Source organism: Phoca vitulina, unplaced genomic scaffold (assembly GCF_004348235.1).
Source record: "Phoca vitulina isolate PV1807 unplaced genomic scaffold, GSC_HSeal_1.0 scaffold5, whole genome shotgun sequence".
Lineage (NCBI taxonomy): Eukaryota > Metazoa > Chordata > Mammalia > Carnivora > Phocidae > Phoca > Phoca vitulina.
Genome location: NW_022589708.1, coordinates 68,525,462 through 68,547,232, shown reverse-complemented (window position 1 = coordinate 68,547,232; position 21,771 = coordinate 68,525,462). Strand labels below are relative to the sequence as shown.

The 21,771-nt window shown below is 38.3% G+C and overlaps 1 protein-coding gene across 5 annotated transcripts in view; it reads left to right on the top strand.

The window, feature by feature from the left end:
• The first annotated feature begins 2,103 nt into the window (after window positions 1-2,103).
• PDS5B (PDS5 cohesin associated factor B) overlaps window positions 2,104-21,771 on the top strand; it is a 190,799-nt gene continuing 171,131 nt past the window's right edge. For 4 of the 5 annotated variants that reach the window (XM_032403217.1, XM_032403215.1, XM_032403214.1 and 1 more), the window contains exon 1: window positions 2,104-2,247. The gene's annotated coding sequence lies outside the window, so the exon portion shown is untranslated. The remainder of the gene's footprint in view (window positions 2,248-21,771) is intronic. The other variant, XM_032403218.1, reaches the window with a different exon arrangement.

Here is a 21,771-nt window from a genome sequence, read left to right as displayed (position 1 = left end):
ACAAATCTTACTGCTTTTAGAATGAAATGATAAATGTGAAAGTAAAATGATATTCTGATCAGACATGGCCTTTCAGAAATTCTCTTCTGTTTTTTTTTTCTTTTGACATACTCACACAGTTTCTTATAGCTCAGCATACTTCCACTGCATTTTGAAAGTGATTCTGACTTGCATTATTTTTGCTATTCATATATTTCAATAAATATAATTGCCAACACTAAGTACTATATTTCTAGAGGAGTACATTCATACAACATTCTATTTTCTTTTTAACCTGGAAGTTATTTTCTTTCAAATAGCATTAACTGAAATTCTAGACCCTCAAGAGACAATTTTCAGCATACATCTGCTGACATACTTCCTACCACATCCTGCAAGATTCAAATGTCCCCCAGATGGGTAGGGTGGATAGTCAAGACTATATGATTTCTGGCTTCAGGTGTAGAATAACAAAAATTTCAGAAACCATGCTCTAGTGTAGTGAAGCTAGTCTAGTAGTGTAGCAGAGTGTAGTAGAGAACTATTCAAAATGTACTGGGGCAATGTAGGTGTTTTTAGGGTTGTTCATATTAACTATGTGCATTAATGATGTCTTCCAACTTCCTAATCCCCTCAACCTCAGCTTTATACCCTTCCAAAAGAAAACAAAAGGTCCAGATAACCCAAATACAAGTAATGTGGTAGGCAGAATAATAGCCCCCAAAGATATCCCTGTCCTATTCCTCGGAACCTGTGAATATGTTAGTTTATATGGCAAAGGGGAATTAAGGTTGTAGGTTGTTTTAAGTCACCGACTTTGTAATAATTTGTTACAGCAGCAGTAGAAAACTAGTACAGCTGGTGACTGGATTTGCGGTTCTTTATAATCAAAGATAATTCTCCTAACCAAGTCTGTATAAAATTAGCATTTTTTACATCATTCCCACATAATTCCTCTTTCTCCAAGTAGGCAGCAGTCACAGCTAATTTTTGAATGGTTTATGATCTTAACGATCTTAAATTATGCCACATCCAATTATATTTCTCCTGATATATTACAACTTGGTTATTTTTTGGACTTTATTAGATCTGTCTTAAGTTCACAGCAAAATTTAAAGGAAGGTACAGAGATTTACTACATACAATTTGTCCCCACACTTGGTTATTTTTTAAAGCCTAAAACACAGAAGTTTATTTTTGTTTGAAGACCAATTTCAGATTCCAGTTTTCTTAAATAATGTTGCTTTAAATGAAGGTTTATATTACTGATTTCTGTAAATCCACTTGCTGTTGTATAAGGCATAGTTTCTTTTGTTAGAAACTAACCTTCTTTGAGGCCTTAACGATTTTTCCCTCTCTCTGTCCCAATAGTAATTGCCAGATCAACTCTTAATACACTCCCCCAAAGCTGCAGGAGGGAGGAGCGTCACCACCTGGGGGGTAAAGGGGTTAGAAACCTAACTCCTGGAAGGCGTCTTCGCGGTATTCAGATTATTTCTCCCTCCAATAAGGACAACCGTGATAACAAATGAGTGAAATGCTTTGTTACAGCTTGAATCACTGTGTCCCCCTCCCCACCTGGCGCTGAAACAATTCCTCAGAATGGGAAAGCTGTGGATTAAGTAGAGACCTAGTACACACAGCGTAGAAAAAACTATTTTATGGTATTTTGAGATGACTAGGTAAGAGCTACCAAATAAAGTGCAAAGTAGTTAATACCAATTTCATTTACATGGCACGACATCAGTATTCAATTTCAGTGTCTTAAAAAATACCCAACTTCTATCTCCAAAGTTAGAGATAGGTAACAATTTATGTGGTTTTCGGCAAAAGTCAAGGAAGCCGCAGAGGCAGAGAAAGCATTGACAGCTGCGAGTCTCGCTGCCACCGCGGCCACGGCGGCGGCGTGCCGGTGTGGCTGTGTGCGCGCGCGATGGGGCGGGGCAGAGTTGGGCGCGCGCGCGGGGACGGGGCGGGGACAGGGCGGGGCGAGCCCAGCGGGCCGGCGGGCGCGCGCCCAGGACTGTCTGGTCGGCAGGGGGCGCTGCGCACCCACGCCGCGCACTGCCTGCCCCCGGGTGCTGTCCGCGGCGGTTCGATTGGAGCAGCCGCCGAAGAGCGCTTGGCGCCATTTTGAAGCGGAGAGGAGGAGGAACGGCCGGGCTGGCTGCGGAAGGGGAGGGGGGGGAGGAGGCGATTGGATGCAGCGGCGGCGGCGGATCCCGGAGAGCAGCGGAGTGAGAGGAGTAGCGAGTCGGGCACCCGGAGGTAGGAAACAATTCAGTTAACGGAAAGAAAATGTCTCTCTTCTCTGGTCGCCGTGCTCCATTTTTCAGCGCCCGCCGCCGCGGCTGTGTCTGTGGCGGGGCTCAAGCGCCGCCCGCCTGCCAGCCGAGACTCGCCTCCCGGCATTGGGGGCTGCAGCCGCCGGCTGCCTGGCGGCGGCCCGGGCCGAAAGTAGTGGGGCGCGGGCCGGGGGCGTGGGCCGGGCTGCGCGGTGGGGGTGGGGAGGGCCCCGCGGCCGGCGCGCTCCCTCCACGCCGCGGGCTCAGTCGCAGCCTCGGGAAATTAAACTTGCCGCCCTGGCCCCAGTCGGGGCGCCCGCGGCGGCGGCGGGCGGCGGGCGGTGGGCGGTGACCTTGCGCGCGGGCGAGGGTCCGCGCCCCGCAGCCCGGCCGCCCGCGCCCCGCCGCCGCCGCCCCTCCCCCCGCGTCCCGGCCGGCCGGCGGCTGTTTCCCGGGCGGCAGGCGGGCGGCGCGGTGCTCCTGTTGAATCCTCCCGCTGGCGGGTTTTCCCCCTTCCGGGCGAGGGGTGGGGAGCGCGGGTCGGGGCTGCACCCCGGGCGGCGTGCGGGCCTCGGGCGCCCTCGCTCCTCCGCCGGGTCCCCGCGCGCCTCGCCCGCGCCGCCCAGCCTTTGCTCCGGGCGAGGAAACGGGCTGCTAGAGTGACATTTTTACACTGTTACTTGCCAGTCGCCGGAGATAAAGCGCGCTAACCGCGCTCTCGGAGCTGGTGCTGGGGGAACCTGAGGACCTAGTGGAGGAAGAGCTCAGCACTGGCTGAAGGGACTCCTCCCGGGCTACGACTGGGCTCTGGCTTTCCTTTGGGAAGCCTCGGAGTTGGAATGACAATGAAAATGGTGTGCAGTTGTAAATAGTTGACATTTTTGCACCAGTTATCTTAGTGACACTTGAAAAGTTTTTGGTCAGAAGGAAAACCTTGTACGTTGTTGCTGCTGCTGCTGCTGTTTTTTGGTACATACGTTCAAGCTACGCCAAGCAGAGGTACAGTTATTTGAGGGAATGAATCTGAACCCTGAAATGCAGCGCCTCGCCTTCAGACTTGCCATGTTACTGCCTACCTTCCCGGAGAGCGTGTAAACTCAGGGAAGGGTTTGAAAGAGCAGTTCCCTACTCTCTCAACACATGTTTTAAGAATCCTCACTAACCCAATAAAAGGGAACCCTTTATTTTGCTTTGAATAATATGCTATGAACTCTCTTTTTATACATTTATTATGTGATGGATGGGCAGTGCTATCCTGAACGACCCTACCTTTAGAGTTTCGGAGACTTTGGATACAGCCTTTAATTTCGAAGGCTGGTCAGCGGACTCGAGTGAGTTGGGAGTCTTCTACTGTCTTCCTAATGAACTTTAAAAATTCAAGTGTGATTATATATGAGGTGAGCTGTAAATAAATTACAATTATTTAAAACTTGAATGGATATACAGTCATTGTTCGCAACTAACACATGTAGATAAAGTTCCAAGATAGAGCATTTTCTCTATTAACTCACTTAAGTAAAACAGTTAAAAATACAAAAGTGTGGTATTAAGCAAAATAAAGGCTAAAAGGACACTTCTTATCTATGCAGTACATTTGTCAGAGATGTTAGCATTTTTAGGGACAGTAAGACGAGCGTTCCTATGGTGTATGCAGGTCAGTTTGTGGAACAATTAATCTTGTATCACTTGGTGATAGCAGAAAACCTAATTAAAATTTATAGTGGTAAATATGTAGGTGAAAGTTTCAACGTAGGACGTCTTATGTTAAGATAGATTTATTCTCAAAAACTTAACTGTAAAAAACACGTCTTCAATCAGAACATTACTCTCTGGAAATAAATTTACAAATACATATAGAAAAGGTGCACTTTAGACATTCTTTGATTACCGAAGTAGCTGAAGTAGTGCCTCTTTTTTTTTTTTAATGGTTTAAAAAATTATTTTTCCGGGTGGGTGTTACTTCAAGGTGTGACTATTTTAATTGACAAGTAAAGTTTGAATTGGTCTTTTTTTTTTTTTAAGAACTTCTGTGCCCTTTCTTATTTTCTCCTTTTTTTTGAGATTGATTCTCCTTGTATTAGCTTTATTTTCACAGCAGCTTTAGTTTTCTTACTGTTGCTTTTAATCCTGTCGAGTTATGTCTGTCTTTTCCCTCACTTTTTCCAGGAATTACAGGAGATAATGTGAGGATAGTGATTCTTGTCACGAGATGTCATGTAATGTTACTAAGCTTATTTGACAGGTAGTCTGAGTTGGCTGTTGGATAAAAGTTGCTTTAGTTTTAAATTTATTTAAAAATTGTTCTGCAGTTTTAACGGATCAAAGAATAACATTTTGAGGACTTGGCTTTATCAATAATTTGTTAAGCCTAAAGTAAAGTGATACGCTGTATTAGACCGGACCCTGATGAAGAATGAAATGATAGAATATACCCAAAACTTAGTGAGGAGGGGACTATTTTGGGAAGTGTTTTTTTTTTTTCCCCCCCTGCTTTTCCCTCATGAATTAGGATTGTCCTTTGGCTTCCTTATTGCTCCTTTTTTTTTGATCATGTGTGCCTACAATTAACAGGGGAACTCAACTGTGATTTGGCTTGGATGACAAGTACTGTAAATAAGTTAGAAAAGAATAAATTGATGTTTCCTTTGTCAGTGTTAGCTGTAAGGAAACTAAAAGATGGTCATCAACTCACCATATGCATGAGGAATTAGGTTCAGGTTGTAATTTAATTGATTTATCCAAAGTCACAGTCCTCTTCATATGGTGGAATTGGGGTAATTCTCAGTTTCTTGTGGAAGCTTAGAATCTTCTATTGTCTGTATTGTTTAATTCAGGACTTAAGTAATATTTAAAATTACTGCCAGATAGCGTATTATCCTTCATTACTTTCACCCCTCTTCTTTTCATTCATTCAGTCAAGAAATAAAGTTTCAAGGTTAACCGTCTGTTTTAGAGTCTGGTTTTAATAATTTTTATCCAGAATTCAGTCCCCTTAAGTTGTCTTAGAAGATAACCTCTTGCATGTCTTTTTCTTCTGGAGCTGCTTGATCTTTCATTGTGCAGTGTTACTCGACATGGCATTTATTTATTTTTCCCGAAACTTGTAAGCCAGAGTAATTTTGAGGTTAGTATTAAACTTTACTTTGTTATAAGATGTTATGTATGTGTATGAGTGTGTTTTTTTTTTTTTTTCACTTTTAAACTCAGTTTGCTGTACAAGTCATTTGTCACTTCCAATTCAAATACATATTTGGAGAAAATTGTGTTTAGTTTGAGTATTCTTGTTTGGAAATGTTAAAAATTCCAAAAATACTTAGTTTAAAAATAAGCCCAGTAATTTCTCTGAGAATGTATTTACTTTTTAAGCGTATTTAAGAAGCTGCCAAATGGTTTGCAGTTCTGACTCCTTTGTGTGTAGAAGTCAGCTCTTCCTCACATTATGTTATCAACCTGATTATAACCATTTTCCCCGATATGTGGAAAAGATTTTTAGCTTTTTCTCACTAATTAGTTCAAAAATAGGGTAAGTTTGCTGCTTTGAGACTGTAATTGTTTTAGTTGACAGGGGCGATCATGCACAGTGAGAAAATTATGAAGTTAAGTTAAACTCAGATGAGCAAAATTTAGTTGTTTAAATCTTAAAGCCATTAATCTAAGATATCTTAAAAATCCATAAGAATTATTGTGTTCTAATGATTAGAAATTAATAAGAAGCAGTAATTAGAAGTACTTGGCTTAGTTGTAAAACTTAAAAGTGGCTAAGGGGATTGGAGGAAGACTGATTAAAGCAGGAAGCATCTTTAAAGGGCCATGACCTGGAAGTACTTCTCTAACCTGCCTCTCCCTTTGACACAGAACACTCTAACCTGATTTAGGTAAAATGAACAAATATTAAGCTTGCATATACGTCTAGTACCAGAGATGATGCAATAAAAAGGACTGAGATCTTGCCCTATAGAAGTTTAGAGTAGTGGTTGGCCACCTGCACCAAGGTGGTGAGAGTTGAGAAAACCAGACAGTAAGATCCCTGCTGTTAAGTGATTCTGCAAGGGGCAGGTCTTCGTCCTCTTCACTAATAATTGAGATTGCTCTTCTTTATGTGGGAGAGTGAAATTAGCCAAGACTAGATATAAAACTGTGAGAGGAGAAGGAGAGGATATTATAACCATAAGCGTTGTCTTTCTAGGAGAGGACGGTTAGGGGCCTGATAGGAAACGAGAGTTTAAGGTTCCCTGGGCAGTGTAGGGATTCTTTTTCTCATTTTTCATCTCAGAGGTGATTTTAGAGTGAAGAGATTTTAAAGAAAAATCCCAGCTATAGATCCAAAATATATCCTCTACTAGCTGAAATTCCCATCAGGCAATTTTAGTCAGCCTTTAGATATTGAGATGGGGGAGGGGGAGTGTGTGGACAGGTGATGGTGAGAGTAGTGGTTAAGGTTGTAGGGATTAGAGGAGTTTGTATGTTTTAAGTTAAAAGTTGTACATGTAGGGGGTGACTGGGTGGTTTAGTTGGTTAAGTGGTTCTGCTCAGGTCATGATCCTGGGGTCCTGGGATCGAGCCCTGCATTGGGCTCCTTGCTGGACAGGGAGCCTGCTTCTCCCTCTCCTTTTTCCCCTCCCCCAACTCATGTTTTTTTTTCCTTCTCTCTCAAGTAAATAAAATTAAAAAAAAAAAAAAAAGTTGTACATGTATATGATAAAAAAACCTTCTGATGGTACAGAAAAGTAAAAATAAAAGCTATTTTTCCTGTTCCCCCCAAAAGTAATCCACTGTTAACAGTTTCCAGAAAGTCTACTTTTCAAAAAATTTATACAAGTAGTATTATATTATACTGTTTACCTTTTTTTTTAAACTGCAGTTTACTTTTTGCCTAATTGTTACAGAGCTGTTTTCATATTGGCATATATAGATTAACATAATTAAAATGATTAGAATATTTTATTATATGGATGTATAATTTTTTTGTTCTGACTCCTTTTGAGTGATATTTAGGTTGTAACAATTTACACTAACCAGTGGTATATGAGTATGCATGTTACATGTTCACTAACATTGGACTTTATTAAACTTTATGCTTTTTGCCAATTTGATAAGTGAAATTTTTATCTTGTTTTGGGTTTGCATTTCTTTGATTATGAGTAAGGGTAAAATTTTTTTTTTTTTGGTACGATTATTGGGCAGAGGTTACTTGTAGCATATACTTTAGATTAAGTGGCTTAATTTACTTGACTCCTCCTCCCCCTTCCTCCATCTGAAATGAACTGAGAAGGGTGCAGCTTTTAAAGAGAATGATATTTTAGAGACTGTGACACCTTGAGGGATGCATTGCTTTGAATGGAGAGACTACAGTCCTAGACTTTGAACTACCAAGGGCAACATTGTGGGTATTGATAGCCCTTAACTTGGTGTTAAAAAGATATATAAAGGCAGGAAGGGAGATTTGAGAGTCAGGGCAAATAAATTTTGTATAGGGTCAGCTCTGTCTTCTACTGTCTGCTTCTCTTGTCTCATTACTCCCCCTTCCCACTCTCAACTGTCATTTCATTTTTATTTATACTGTCATTTGGTTTGCTCCTCTTCCCTGGCTGGGATGGCAGCCTTGACCTTGTTATTTCAGTAGTTCCTCCAGAGATGAGGGACACTTAGTTTTAATTATAAGGGAAACTGATTTTGCTTCAAACCAATCAAAGAGAGAGGATGTTATTTCTAACATCCTTTACATCTATTTTCTGATCTTTAGCAGTACCTCTCTATAGTTGATATTCTACTAGAGTGTCAGAGGCTGAACTGTATAGAAATCTGGGGATGTTGACATGACTATATGGGTTTTGTTCCTATTTAATCCCTACATACTACCCTCAACTGCAGCTTCACTTTTTTTTTTTTTTTTAATGAACTGAAATTTTTTCTTGTAGCCTTGGGAGGTGATTGGTTTAAAGGGCTCTTGCCCATCACCCGGATCCTCTCCCTCGCCCCCCCCCACACAAATGATAAGTATGTAGAGGTGATGTTAATTAACTTGACTGTGGCGATCTTTTCACAGTGCATATGTATAGTATCAAAATATTAGGTTATATACTTTAAATATATACGATTTTTGTATGTCGAAGATACCTCAGGAAAGCTGTAAACAAAATAAAAGTTCTTGTCTGTCTTCAGTTATCGTATACACTAGTTAACATCAGATAGCTCGCCCTTTTTCATCATTACCTTGAGTCTTGGCCAGTGGTTTTCAAATGTAGGGGTTTGAGACACCCCCCCAAAAACCTCACACCAGGACATTATTTAGCAATGTCTGGAGACATTTTGGATGTCATAACTGGAGGGAGTGGGGACAGTGGTGCTACTGGCATCTAGCGGGTAGAGGTCAGGAATGTTGCTAAACATCCTACATTGTGTGGAGGCAGCCCTCCACAATAATTTTTGGCCCAATATGTCGATAGTGCCAAGGTTGAGAAACCCTGGTCTAGGTAGAACTAGTCCAGGAAGACTGTAATTCACCCCAGCTCAGCCAAATTAGGCCTGCCTACCAACTTTGATAGTAGCAGTCAAGCTATTTCATGTGTATTTCATGTAGTCTTATGCTCAAAGTGGCAGGCTTTGAAATATAAGTCTTGAGTACCTTTTTATTTTCTTGGTCTCTTTGGTAACTTTCTTTTTAGCTTTTGGCCTTCTCCCTTACCTTTATGATGTAATCTAATTGGGTCAAGGCATTTTTTTTTTTAACTTTTTTTTTTTTTTTTTTAATTTGACACAGAGACCGCAACAGAGGGAACACAAGCAGGGGGAGTGGGAGAGGGAGAAGCGGGCTTCCCGCGGAGCAGGGAGCCCGATGCGGGGCTCTATCCCAGGAGCCTGGGATCATGACCTGAGCCGATGGCAGACGCTTAAGGACTGAGCCACCCAGGTGCCCAGGGTCAAGGCATTTCTGACTTGAGCAGCAGTAGGAGCATATGTAGGCATTTGAGGTAATGCTTGATGAGTGAAGCCCTTTCTAAGGAAGGCAAAAGAGCTTGATTGAGCATATAGACTTAGAGTGAAGACTGCTTAGGTTTTTATTCTGTTTCCATCACTAGTTAGTTCTGTCACCATGGGCAAATTACCTAATCTTTCTAAGCCTCAATTTCTTAATTTGTAAAATGGGGATAATAGCAGATATCTCACATTTAAAAACAGCTTAATTCAGTTATAGTTCACATGTAATACAATTCACTCATTGAAGTGTACAGTTGGGTCGCCTGGGTAGTCAGTTAAGCATCTGCTCAGGTCATGTGATCCCAGGGTCCTGGGATTGAGCCCCACACTGGGGCCCTGCTCAGTGGGGAGCCTTCTCCCTCTCCCCTGCTTGTGCTTGCACGGGCACATGCACACGTGCTCTCTCTCTCTCTCTCTGTCAAAGTGTACAATTGTTTTCTAGTACATTCACAGGTTTATGCAACCATCACCACAATCTGATTTTAGAACGTTTTTATCTCCCATAAAGGAGATAGCTGTCACTTCCTATCACCGCTTATCTCATTGGTTTTTTGGGATAAGCCAGACCAAATGCTTACTCTGGTACCAAGTTGGTAAGTACTCAACAAAAAACTATTAAAAGTTGGTGCAGGGATACTGTATTTGTTGCAAAAGTCCATGCACATCACTTTAGAGAGGGCAAAGATGGATCATTGTTTGTTAAATGGATATTTACATGCTATATTATGCAAGAAATTTGTGCTCAGAAATAAAAAGATGAAAGATATTTTGTCAATTATGAGATGTATTCAAGTAGGAAGAAAGACTAGTAGTATAAAATACCAGTTATAAAATAATTTACGACAAGGCAGAATAAAGCGTTTTCAGAAAGGTATAAACAAAATATCTGAAAATTTGGAATTTCTCACATTTAAATTTGGATATATCACATTTAAAAACAGTCTGCTTCTCCCTCTACCCTTCCCCCCCTGCTCGTGATATCTCTCGGTCTCTCTCATACACACTCTCTCTTTCTCAAATAAATTCTTTAAAAAAAGGGAATTAGATAAAAGGAGATTGATTAATCATGTTAGGCTGAGAGCAAGGGAACCATGAAAAACTTCTTGAAAGAGGGACTATTTTGGCCAGGTCTTAGATGGTAAAATAGGAGACTTTGACTCCTATGAAGAACACTTGAAGCATGCTGTGCTTTTTGAGGTATTGGTGTTATCATGATCATCATCATCATTTTTTGCTGCCTCATGCTGCTGCCAAATGATTGCCTCTGGTAGCTACACCCCTGGTCTTTTTTTGATGCTTATAATCTGTTGTGAATTTGGGAAATTATCTAGATTATTAAATCAGATTTTAATGAGCACTTGGTGTCTGTGAGAAAACGATATGTGTGTGTGGCCTTATGGTGTCTCTTTGAATTAATTGCTTTTTAAGTTTATTTTCTGGTTTAATTGGGTTTATAGACTAAATAATGCCTAGATAAGTTAGGCTGATATAAATGTTTTCTTCTCCAAGGTTTCTAACAACTGGTATCCCTGACCACTCTCCTAAATTTCCTGTCGTCCTTTTCTGGTGTAGTATCATATGGGACACAATACCTCCAGTACAACATGTTAAAAACTGAGCTGCCTTCCTCTACCCTTTAACATCCTGTGTTGGTTAATAACACAGATATCTTTTTTTTTTTTTAATAAGTTGTAAGGGTTGACTAGATTTGTTATCAATTCAGAAACATGGGAGTCTTCTTGATACCTCCTTCTTCTTCTGTCAAATGAGTAACCAAATCCTGTTGATTCTGATACAGCATTTTCAAAGTTTTTTTTTAATAAATACTGTATGCACATTCATACTTCAAAAGTGAATCAGCAAAAAGAGGAAAAAAGATACACAATCAGAAGTTTCTCATCCATACCTCTTCCCATCTGCCAAGTTCCCAAATTCCTTCCCATCTGCCGAGTTCCCAAATTCCTATCCCGAGTTTACTAATGTTATTGATTTCTTACATATCCTTTTGGGGATTTAAAAAGTACAGCCATATGCAAATACGTTTATCCCTTCTCTCCTCTCAGATGTTTTACATCAGTGTTGGAAAACTGCTTTGCCCTTTACTTTTTTCACTTAACAACATACACTGGAGATCTTAACTTACTAGTGTATAAAGTGCTAGTGCTCACTCACTCACTCTCTCTACTTCTACCCCACTTGACAACTGCAGAGTGTTCATTTTTCTTATGAACCACAGTTTAACTGGTAGTTTAAAATACGAGTTATCATTGTACAGTAATTTAAAAGAAGGCAGAATAAAGTTTTTTCTTATGAAGCCCACTGATGGGCTTTATAAGCTAGATTGTTTCCAGGTTTTACTGTTACAAAAATTCTGCATTGAGCAACATTGTACATATATCATTTTTGTACATATGCAGGTGTGTATGTAGGATAAATTCCTAGAAGTGGAATTGCTGGGTCAAAGAATCTAACAGGTATAATTTTGATAGATACTGTTAAATTGTGTTTCATAGAGGTAGTAACAGTAATGTGTATGTGAGAATGCTTGTTCCCCTATACTCTTGCCAACAGTATATAATCAAACTTTTTGGATTCTTGCCAATATGATAGGTGAAAAATGGTATCTCAGTGTAGTTTTAGTTAATGTTTCTCTTACATGTGAAGCTGAGTGTCTTTTCATATGGTTAAGAGCCATCTTATTTTTTTTCCCTGTGAACTGTCTGATATTAATCTTTGCCCATTTTTCTGTCCATTTCTTAAATTTCTCTTCAGTCCATGTGCCATTGGTTGGTTTACTAAAAGTAACCATGACTTGCTTGTTTGCCTGCATTGCCTTCTGTCCCTCTGCTTCCACCTTCATTCTCTTCTAGGCTATCTCTTATACTCTTAATGGAGTGATATTTATAATCACAAATTTGAATGTGCCATTTCCTTGCTTAAAACTATTCAGTGGCTCTTCGTGGTCTCTGTAATCTAAATACCTTACCATTGGTTTCGTACCTACCTCCCTACCTTGCCAGCATTTCCTGTCACTTTCTCTTGGGCTCTCTAAATTCCCAAAACACTGAACTGCTCAGAGCTTCCCATTGTATTAGACCCTTTGTCTCTGTGTCTTTGTATGCAGTATTTCTCTGCTTTAATGGTCCATTCCTGCTTGTCCACATGTCCAGACTCCTGCTTTTCATCCCCCACCTAATAGAAAGGCTTTTCGGATACCTGACTCTTTTGGGCAATATGTGGTGCTTTTTTCTGCTTTTCACAAGATCCTCTGTGTATCTCTATAATGGAAACCCTCATTTTAATGTGTTTTATTTAAGTATGGTTTCTTGGTTAACCTTTGAGGGCATGAACTTTGTTATTTTGGAACCTAGCATAGTGTTTAGCACATAGGAGATGCTAAATATTTACTGAATACACATAAATGTATGTATATATACACTAAATATACATCTGGACAACCCAAGACTAAGGGGAAAAAAGTAATTTTAATTAATACAATGAACTCACAAATTCTTTTTTAAAATTTATTTGTATTTGATTTATTTATGTCAAGATGTAAACTAAATACAGTAAAATGTACAGACATTAGGTGCTCACTCTGATGAGGTGTGACAATTATATCCATGTAACCAATACCCAAAAGATGATACTGAGCAATTTTGTCAACCCAGAAGGTTCCCTGGTTGCCTTTTCAATTCATTTCCCTCTCTCCCAAGCACTGATTTCTAACAGCATAGATTAGTTTTGTTCTGTCTTCATACAGTGTGTGCTTTTTTGCATCTAGCTTCTTTGACTTAACATATATATCCAGATTTATTCATGAAGTTGAATGTATCAGTTTTTCTTTTTATTGCTGAGTTGAATTTCATTGGATATACCAGTTTATCTTTTCTAATGTTGATGGACATTTGCGTTGTTTCCAGTTTTTTACTGTTAAGAATAAGGCCTATAATGGATTTTCTTGCAAACAGTTATTTTCATTTCTCTTGAGTAAATATCTAGGAATGGAATTGTGAGGTTATAGGCAGATGTGTGTTTAACTATATAAGAAACTCCCACATAGTTTTTCAAAGTGATTTTCCATTTTATACTCCCACCGTGAATATATGAAAATTCTAGTTGCTGTACATTTTGTCAGCATTTGGATAATCAGATTTTTAAATTTTAGCCATTTTAATTGGTATGAAATGATTTCTTAGTGTGGTTTTATTTTGGATTTCCTTGATGGCTAATGATGTTGAGCAATTTTTCATATAGTTACTGATAGTGTATTTTCTTTTGTAAATGCCTCTTCTAAGTTTTCTGCACATTAAAAAATTGGATACCTTTTTATTATTGATGTGTAAGAATTCTTAGTATAGTTTGGATAGAAGTTGTTTATCAGATCAGTGTATTGAATATTTTCTCTCAGTTTGCAGTTTGTCTTTTCCTTAATAGTGTATTTTGATGAAATCTAATCAGTTTTTTTCTTTAATAGATTGTGCTTTTTGAGTTGTAAGAAGCCTTTGCCTATCCAAAAGTCGTGAAAATAATTTTCTGTGCTTTCTTTTAGAAGTTTCATAGTCTTAACTTTTACGTACAGGGCTGTGATCCATCTTGAATTAATTATTATGTATAATGTGAAGTAGGGGGTTGAGGTTCATTTTTAAAAGTACATTTATCCAATTCCAACATCATTGTTTGAAAAAACCCTTTCATTTCCTGCAGTGAATAGCCTTTGTGTCTTTGTTCAGAATCCTTTGAACTTACTTGTATAGATTTATTTCTGGACTCAATTCTGTTTCACTTATCTATTTGTTTCTTCTATGCCAGTGTCATACTGTCTCTGTTACCGTAAGTTTTGGAATCAAATAGTGTAAATCCTCCAACATTGACCAATCTCATTCTTTTGTGTTTCCATATAAATTTTAAAATCAGTTTGTCAATTTCTATTAAAAAAGGCTTTTGGGATTTTGATTAGGATTGTGTTGCTCTGTAGAGACATATAGGAAAAAATGACCTGTAGCAGTATTCAATGTGGTAGCCTCTAACATGGTTCCCATTTGTCTCCGTGTCCTTTCCATAGCTACCTTGCACATTTTATTAGGATTGGTCTGTGTGACCAATAGAATATGGTAAAAGTGATGGTATATCACTTTTAAAATTAGGTTAAAAAAGACATGGTGGCTTGTTACTGGTCTTTTTCTTTCTTTCTCACTGTAGAAGAAACCAGATACCATAATGTAGAGAGACCCATTGTCAAGATTGTGAAGGATCTGAGATTTTGCCCTACTTGTAAGCTAACAAGTTAGCTTACTTCAGTTTCATGGATGCTGATAGAAGAGGACATGAGGCTCCTGGGTCAGAGTCGAGAGACTGTTTACTGTCACTAATGTGCTATAGTAGTAGCTAGGGTATCAGCATTTTTGCACCAGTTCCTTGAGCTCCATTTCATACCTGGTAACATGAAGAGGGCCAGATGACACCTGCTTATGCAGCGGGTTGTGTTTCAGGAGAGGAACTCTGAACATAGGGAACCTGGATACTTTTTAATGTGCAATAAGCATACCTGCTCTTTGCTGTGGAGGAGACTTTATCTTCCAAGTCTGTTCACTTTATAGACATCTTTGAAAGATGATAATCTAGAACAAAGGGCAGTCGATCCTCAGTTGCAAGATGTGCAGAAACTCAAGAGTCCCATGGAGTATTGTCTCCTAACATCTCCATGACAGAGAACTGAGGCCTTCTGCCAGTAGACTTGAGTGAGCTTAGAAGCAGATCCTTTAACCTTCAGTTGACGATGTACCTACCTATTAACTGACTGCAACTTATGAAAGACCTTTCAACCAAACTCACCAGCCAAGCTGTCCCTGGATTCTTAGAAACTGAGATAATAAATGTTGTTTTCAACTGCTAAGTTTTGGGGTAGTTTTTTTTTTTTTTAAAGATTTACTTATTTGACAGAGAGTGGGCACAAGCAGGGGGAGTGGGAGAGGGAGAAGCAGGCTCCCCACTGAGCAGGGAGCCCGATGTGGGGCTCAATCCCAGGACCGTGGGATCATAACCTGAGCAGAAGGCAGATGCTTAACCGACTGAGCCACCCAGGCGCCCCTTGGGGTAGTTTTATTACACAGCAATTACTAATACAGTTATATACCTCTCCTTTTATTTAGGTCATCTTTAACATGTATTTATAAACATATGTACTTATGTATATATGTATATATATGTATGTATATGGAAGATCTTTACCTCAACCTACTAAAATGGGTTTTTACATATTAATATGTTAACACATCAATTATATGTTAGTGTGTGTTTATATATATAATAAATAATATTTTAGTGTTCTTTGTAGAAATCTTGCATGTTAAATTTATTCCTAAAGATTTTTAATGCTATTAAATGAAGTTTTATAAAAATCCTTTTCAGTTCTTTCTTGTATATAAAAGTGCAGTAATAGTTACTTTAAATTTGTTTAGTTTAAATTCATTTAGTTCCAGTAGTTTTTTTTAATAGATTCTTTAGGATTTTCTCTACAAAGAAAATCATACCATTTTTGAATAAGACAGTTTTATTCCTTCGTTTGCTCATCTTACAAGCTTTTTCTTTGTCTTACCACCTTATTGCATCATCTCACATCTTCAGTTTAAAGAGTCATGGTGAGAATGGACATCTTTGTCTTGTTCCTGATCTTAAGGGGAAAACATTGTCTTTCACCATAAAATAGGATGTCAGCAGTAGGTTTTTTGTAGATTAAAAGAAATCAGATGGAGGATATTCCCTTTTTTATTGAGATTTTTATTTTTAAATTATGAAAGGGTGTTGAATTTTGTCAGATGTTCTCCCCCCCCCTTTTGTATTTATTGAGATGATTGTATGGCTTTTATTCTTTATTCTGTTACTTTGGTGAAACATACTTCTTGATTTTTGGAAGTGAAACCAATCTGGCAGTACTAGGATAACCTCATTTGGTTATGTGTTGTCCATTTATCTGTTTCTGGATTTGTTTTTTTAGGGATTTTAGTGTCTGTGTTTATGAGAAATATGGTTTATAATGCTTTCTGGAAGCATGGTTGTGCTAGCCTTTTAAAACTGTTAAGGATTTCCTCTTCTGTATTCAGAAGTAGTTTATATAAGATTTGTATATCTTTAATGTTAACCATCTAAGCATGGAGGATTTTTTGGTGTTTGTGTGGGGGAAGGATTTTGATAACGCATTTTGTTTCTTAGTAAATATATGGTTATACAGATTTTCTATTTTATCTTGTGTTTTTCAAGCAGTTGTTTTAAGTCATCAAATCTCTTGGCATAAAATTGGTAATTTTCCGTTGGGTCCTTTTGATCCTTTTAATGCCCATAGGATCTGTAGTGATTGCTCTTTTATTCCTGATGTTGATAGTTTGTATTTTACTTCTTTTCTAGGTCATTCTTACTAGGTCTTAGCAATTTTATTTCTTTTCACAGTTTTTGGTTTCAGCAATTTATATTAATTGGCTTCTGGTTTTATCTTGATAATTCCTTTACTCTTTTTTTCTGTTGGTTTAACTTTTTTCCTAGTTTCTTAGGGTGGGAATTTAGATATTTAAATTTAAGACTTTCTTTTTAAATATAAGCACTTAAAGCTGTGATTTTTCTCTAAGCATTGCTTAACTACAAATCAGATGTTTATATATTTTATTTTCATTATTAAAAATTTCTGGTTTTTTTTTTGTGATTTCTTTGACTTATGGATTATTTAGAAGTGTGTTGCTTAATTTCCAGATGCTTTGAGTTTTCATAGCTAGCTTATTATAGTTGATTGTTAATACAGTTTTGTTGTGGTCAGACAACATGCTCTAAGGTTTCTGTCTTGAAATTTGAGACTTATTTTATGGTGCAGTATATGGTCTGTGATACAGTTGAGTCAAGCTGGTTAATAGTGTTGTTCAAATCATCTGTATCAGGATCAGAAAACTTTGTAGGGCTACATAGAAAATATTTTAGGTTTTGTGGGTTATAGCCTTTGTTGTAGCTATTCTCATTGTAGTGCAGAAGCAGTCATGGCAATAGGTAAATGAATGGGCATGGCAGTGTTCTAATAAAACTTTATAAAGGCAGGAAGAGGGCCATGGATCTACCTTGTAGTTTGCTCAACCCTGATCTGTATGTCTACAGGTGATTTTTTTGTCCATTTCAGTGTTGAGAGATGGGTATTGTAACTTCCAGCTATAACTGTAGATTTGTTCATTTTCCCATAACTTAATCAGATTTTGCTTCATGTATTTCCGTAATACAGTTTTTGCCTCAAGTTCTCTGATATTAGATGCATTCTCATTTAGTACTGGTATGCCTTCTGGATGAGTTGATCTTTTTGCCTTTGATTATTCTCCTTTACTGAAGTTAATTTTTTTCTGATATTAATGTAACCACGCCACTTCTCTTATGTTTACTATTTACATTCATGATGTATAATTTTTATACTTTTAACCTGACTTGTGTTTTTATTTTCAAAACATATCTCTTATAGACAGCATATATTTAATGGACTTTCTTTTCATTTTTTAAAAGTTCCCCTTTATTTTTTATTGTAGTTGACACACAGTGTTACATTAGTTTCAAGTGTACAACATAGTTATCTAGCAAGTTTATGTTATGCTCTGCTCACTGCAAGTATAGTTATCTGTCACCATATAACACTGTTACAGTACCAAAAACTATATTCCCTATGCTGTACTTTTTATCTCTGTGACTTATTTATTCCATAACTGGAAGCCTGTGTCTTCCAGTCTCCTTCACCCTTTTTGCGGTATTCCCTCACCCCCCACCCCTCTGGCAACCATCAGTTCTCTGTATTTATGAGTCTGTTTCTTTTTGTTTAGTTGTTTACTTTGTTTTTTTAGACTCCACATATAAGTGAAACCATTTGGCATTTGTCTTTCTCTGACTTATTTTACTTGTCATCCATGTTGTTGCAAATGGCAAGTTCTCATTCTTTCGTTTTTTTTTGAATCTTTTTTATATATTTTTTCAATGAATTTTTATTTTAGAGTACATTTAAATTCCAGAAAAACTGTGAATAGTAGAGAATATACACCACACTCAATTTTCCTTGTTAATATCCTAACATTAGTGTGGTTCATTTGGCACAATTAGCTAATATTGAAACATTATTATTAATTAAAACCCACCTTTTATTCAGATGTCTTTAGTGTTTACCTAATGTCCCTTTCTGTCCCAGGACCCTATCCAAGATGCCATTTTACAGTAAGTGTTTTTCATGTATCTCCACTGAAAAATTACTCTGTTTCCCTCCCCTTTCCATACTATACTTTTTGGAAGGTTACTATATGCAAACCACATTTAAGGGGGTAGAGACTTACATTCCAATGCCTTGAGGGGGGAATATTTACATAAATTTCTGGGAATTCTTCTGCGTGGAAGAATAGAATTGTCTGTTTTTCTCAATTTATTTATTTGTTTAAACATTTATGTATTTTTTTATTCTATTGTAAAGTTGGCTCATTTTTATTTTTTACTTACAATTTTTTTAAATTAACATGTAATGTATTATTGGTTTCAGAGGTACAGGTCTGTGATTCATCAGTCTTATATGATACCCGGTGCTCATTACATCACATGACCTCCTTAATGTCCATCACCCAGTTAACCCATCTCTCCACTCCCTTCCCCTCCAGCAACCCTCAGTTTGTTTCCTATGATTAAGAATCTCTTATGGTTTGTCTCCCTGTCTGGTTTCATCTTGTTTTATTTTTTCCTCTCTTCTTCTATGATCCTCTGTTTTGTTTCTTAAATTCTGCATATCAGTGAGATAATATGATAACTTGTCTTTTTCTGGTTGACTTATTTTGCTTAGCATAATACTCTCGTTCCATCCACGTTGTTGCAAATGGCAATATTTCATTTTTTTTTTTTTTTGATGGCTGAGTAGTATTCCATTGTGTGTATATACCACGTCATCTTTACGCATTCATCTTTTGATGGACATCTGGGCTCTTTCCATAGTTTGGCTGTTGTAGACATTGCTGCTATAAACATTGGGGTGCCTGTACCCCTTTGGATCACTACATTTGTATCTTTGGGGTAAGTACCCAGTAGAGCAATTGCTGGGTCATAGTGTAGCTCTGTTTTCAACTTTTTGAGGAACCTCCATACTGTTTTCCAGAGTGGCTGCACCAGCTTGTATTCCCACCAACAGTGTAGGAGGGTTCACCTTTCTCCGCATCCTCACCAACATCTGTTGTTTCCTGACTTGTTAATTTTAGCCATTCTGACTGGTGTGAGGTGGTATCTCATTGTGGTTTTGATTTGTATTTCCCTGATGCCGACTTATCTTGAGTATTTTTTCATGTGTCTGTTGGCCATTTGGATGTCTAATTTGGAAAAATGTCTGTTCATGTCTTCTGCCCATGTCTTGATTGGATTATTTGTTCTTTGGGTGTTGAGTTTGATAAGTTCTTTATAGATTTTGGGTACTAGCCCTTTATCTAATATGTCATTTGCAAGTATCTTCTCCCCTTCTGTCGGTTGTCTTTTGGTTTTGTCGCCTATTTCCTTTGTTATGCAAAAGCTTTTTATCTTGAGGTCCCAATAGTTCATTTTTGCCTTTGTTTCCCTTGCCTTTGGAGACGTGTCTAGGAGGAAGCTGTTGCGGCCAAGGTCGAAGAGGTTGCTGCCTGTGTTCTTCTCTAGGATTTTGATAGATTCCTGTCTCACATATAGGTCTTTCATCCATTTTGAGTCTATTTTTGTGTCTGGTATAAAGGAATGGTCCAGTTTCATTCTTCTGCATGTGGATATCCAATTTTCACAGCACCATTTGTTGAAGAAACTGTCTTTTTTCCATTGGATGTTCTTTCCTACTTTATTGAAGATTAGTTGACCATAGAGTTGAGGGTCTGTTTCTGGCTTCTGTATTCTGTTCTATTGATCTGTGTGTGTGTGTGTGTGTGTGTGTGTGTGTTTTATGTGTGTGTTTTTGGTGCTAGTACCATACTGTCTTGATGATTACAGCTTTGTAATAGAGCTTGAAGTCCAGAATTTTGATGCCACCACCTTTGGTTTTCTTTTTCAACATTCCTTTGGCTATTTGGGGTCTTTTCTGGTTCCATACAAACTTTAGGATTATTTGCTCCATTTCTTTGAAAAAAGTTGATGGTATTTTGATTGCATTAAACGTGTGTAGATTGCTCTAGATAGCATAGACGTTTTAACAATATTTATTCTTTCCACAAGCATGGAACATTTTTCCACCTCTTTGTGTCTTCCTCAATTTATTTCATGAGTGTTTTATAGTTTTCTGAGTACAGATCCTTTGTCTCTTTGGTTAGGTTTATTTCTAGGTATCTTATGGTTTTAGGTGCAATTGTAAATGGGATTGACTCCTTAATTTCTTTTTTCTCTCTCATTGTTAAGTGTATAGAAATGCAACTGATTTCTGTGCCTTGATTTTATATTCTGCCACGTTGCTGAATTCCTGTATGAGTTCTAGCAAGTTTGGGGTGGAGTCTTTTGGGTTTCCACATGGAGTATCATGTCATCTGCGAAGAGTGAGAGTTTGACTTCTTCTTTGCTGATTTGGATGCCTTTTCTTTTTGTTGTGTGATTGCTGAGGCTAGGACTTCTAGTACTGTATTGAACAGCAGTGGTGATAGTGGACATCTCTGCCATGGTCCTGACCTTAGGGGAAAAACTAACTCTCAGTGTTTCGCCATTGAGAATGATATTTGCTGTGGGCTTTTTTTATATGGCTTTTATGATATTGAGATATGTTCTTTCTGTCCTTATACTGTGAAGAGTTTTAATCAAGAAAGGATGTTGTACTTTGTCAAATGCTTTTTCTGCATCTGTTGAGAGGATTATTTGCTGCTTGTTCTCCCTTTTATCAATGTAGTGTATTACATTGATTTGTGGATATTGAACCACCCTGGCAGCCCAGGAATAAATCCCACTTGGTTGTGGTGAATAACCCTTTTAATGTACTGTTGGATCCTATTGGCTCGCATTTTAGTGAGAATTTTTGCATCCATGTTCATCAGGGCTATTGGTCTGTAATTCTCCTTTTTGGTGGGGTCTTTGGTTTTGGGATCAAGGTAATGTTGGCCTTGTAGAAAGAGTTTGGAAGTTTTCCGTCCATTTCTATTTTTTGAAACAGCTTCAGAAGAATAGGTATTAATTTTTTTTTTTAAATGTTTGGTGGAATTCTCCTGGGAAGCCATCCCACCCTGGGCTCTTGTTTGTTGGGAGAATTTTTTTTTTTTAAGGTTTATTTGAGAGAGAGAGTGAGCGAGAGAGAGAGAGCATGAGCAGGGTTCAAGGGCAGAGGGAGAAGCAGACTCCCCGCTGAGCAGGGAGCCCCGTGTGGGACTCAGTCTTGGGACTCGGGGATCATGACCTGAGCTTGAGGCAGACGCTTAACCGACCGAGCCACCCAGGCACCCTTTTGGGAGATTTTGATTACTGCTTCAATTTCCTTGGTGGTAATGGGTCTGTTCAGGTTTTCTATTTGTTCCTGTTTCAATTTTGGTAGTTTATATGTCTTTAGGAATGC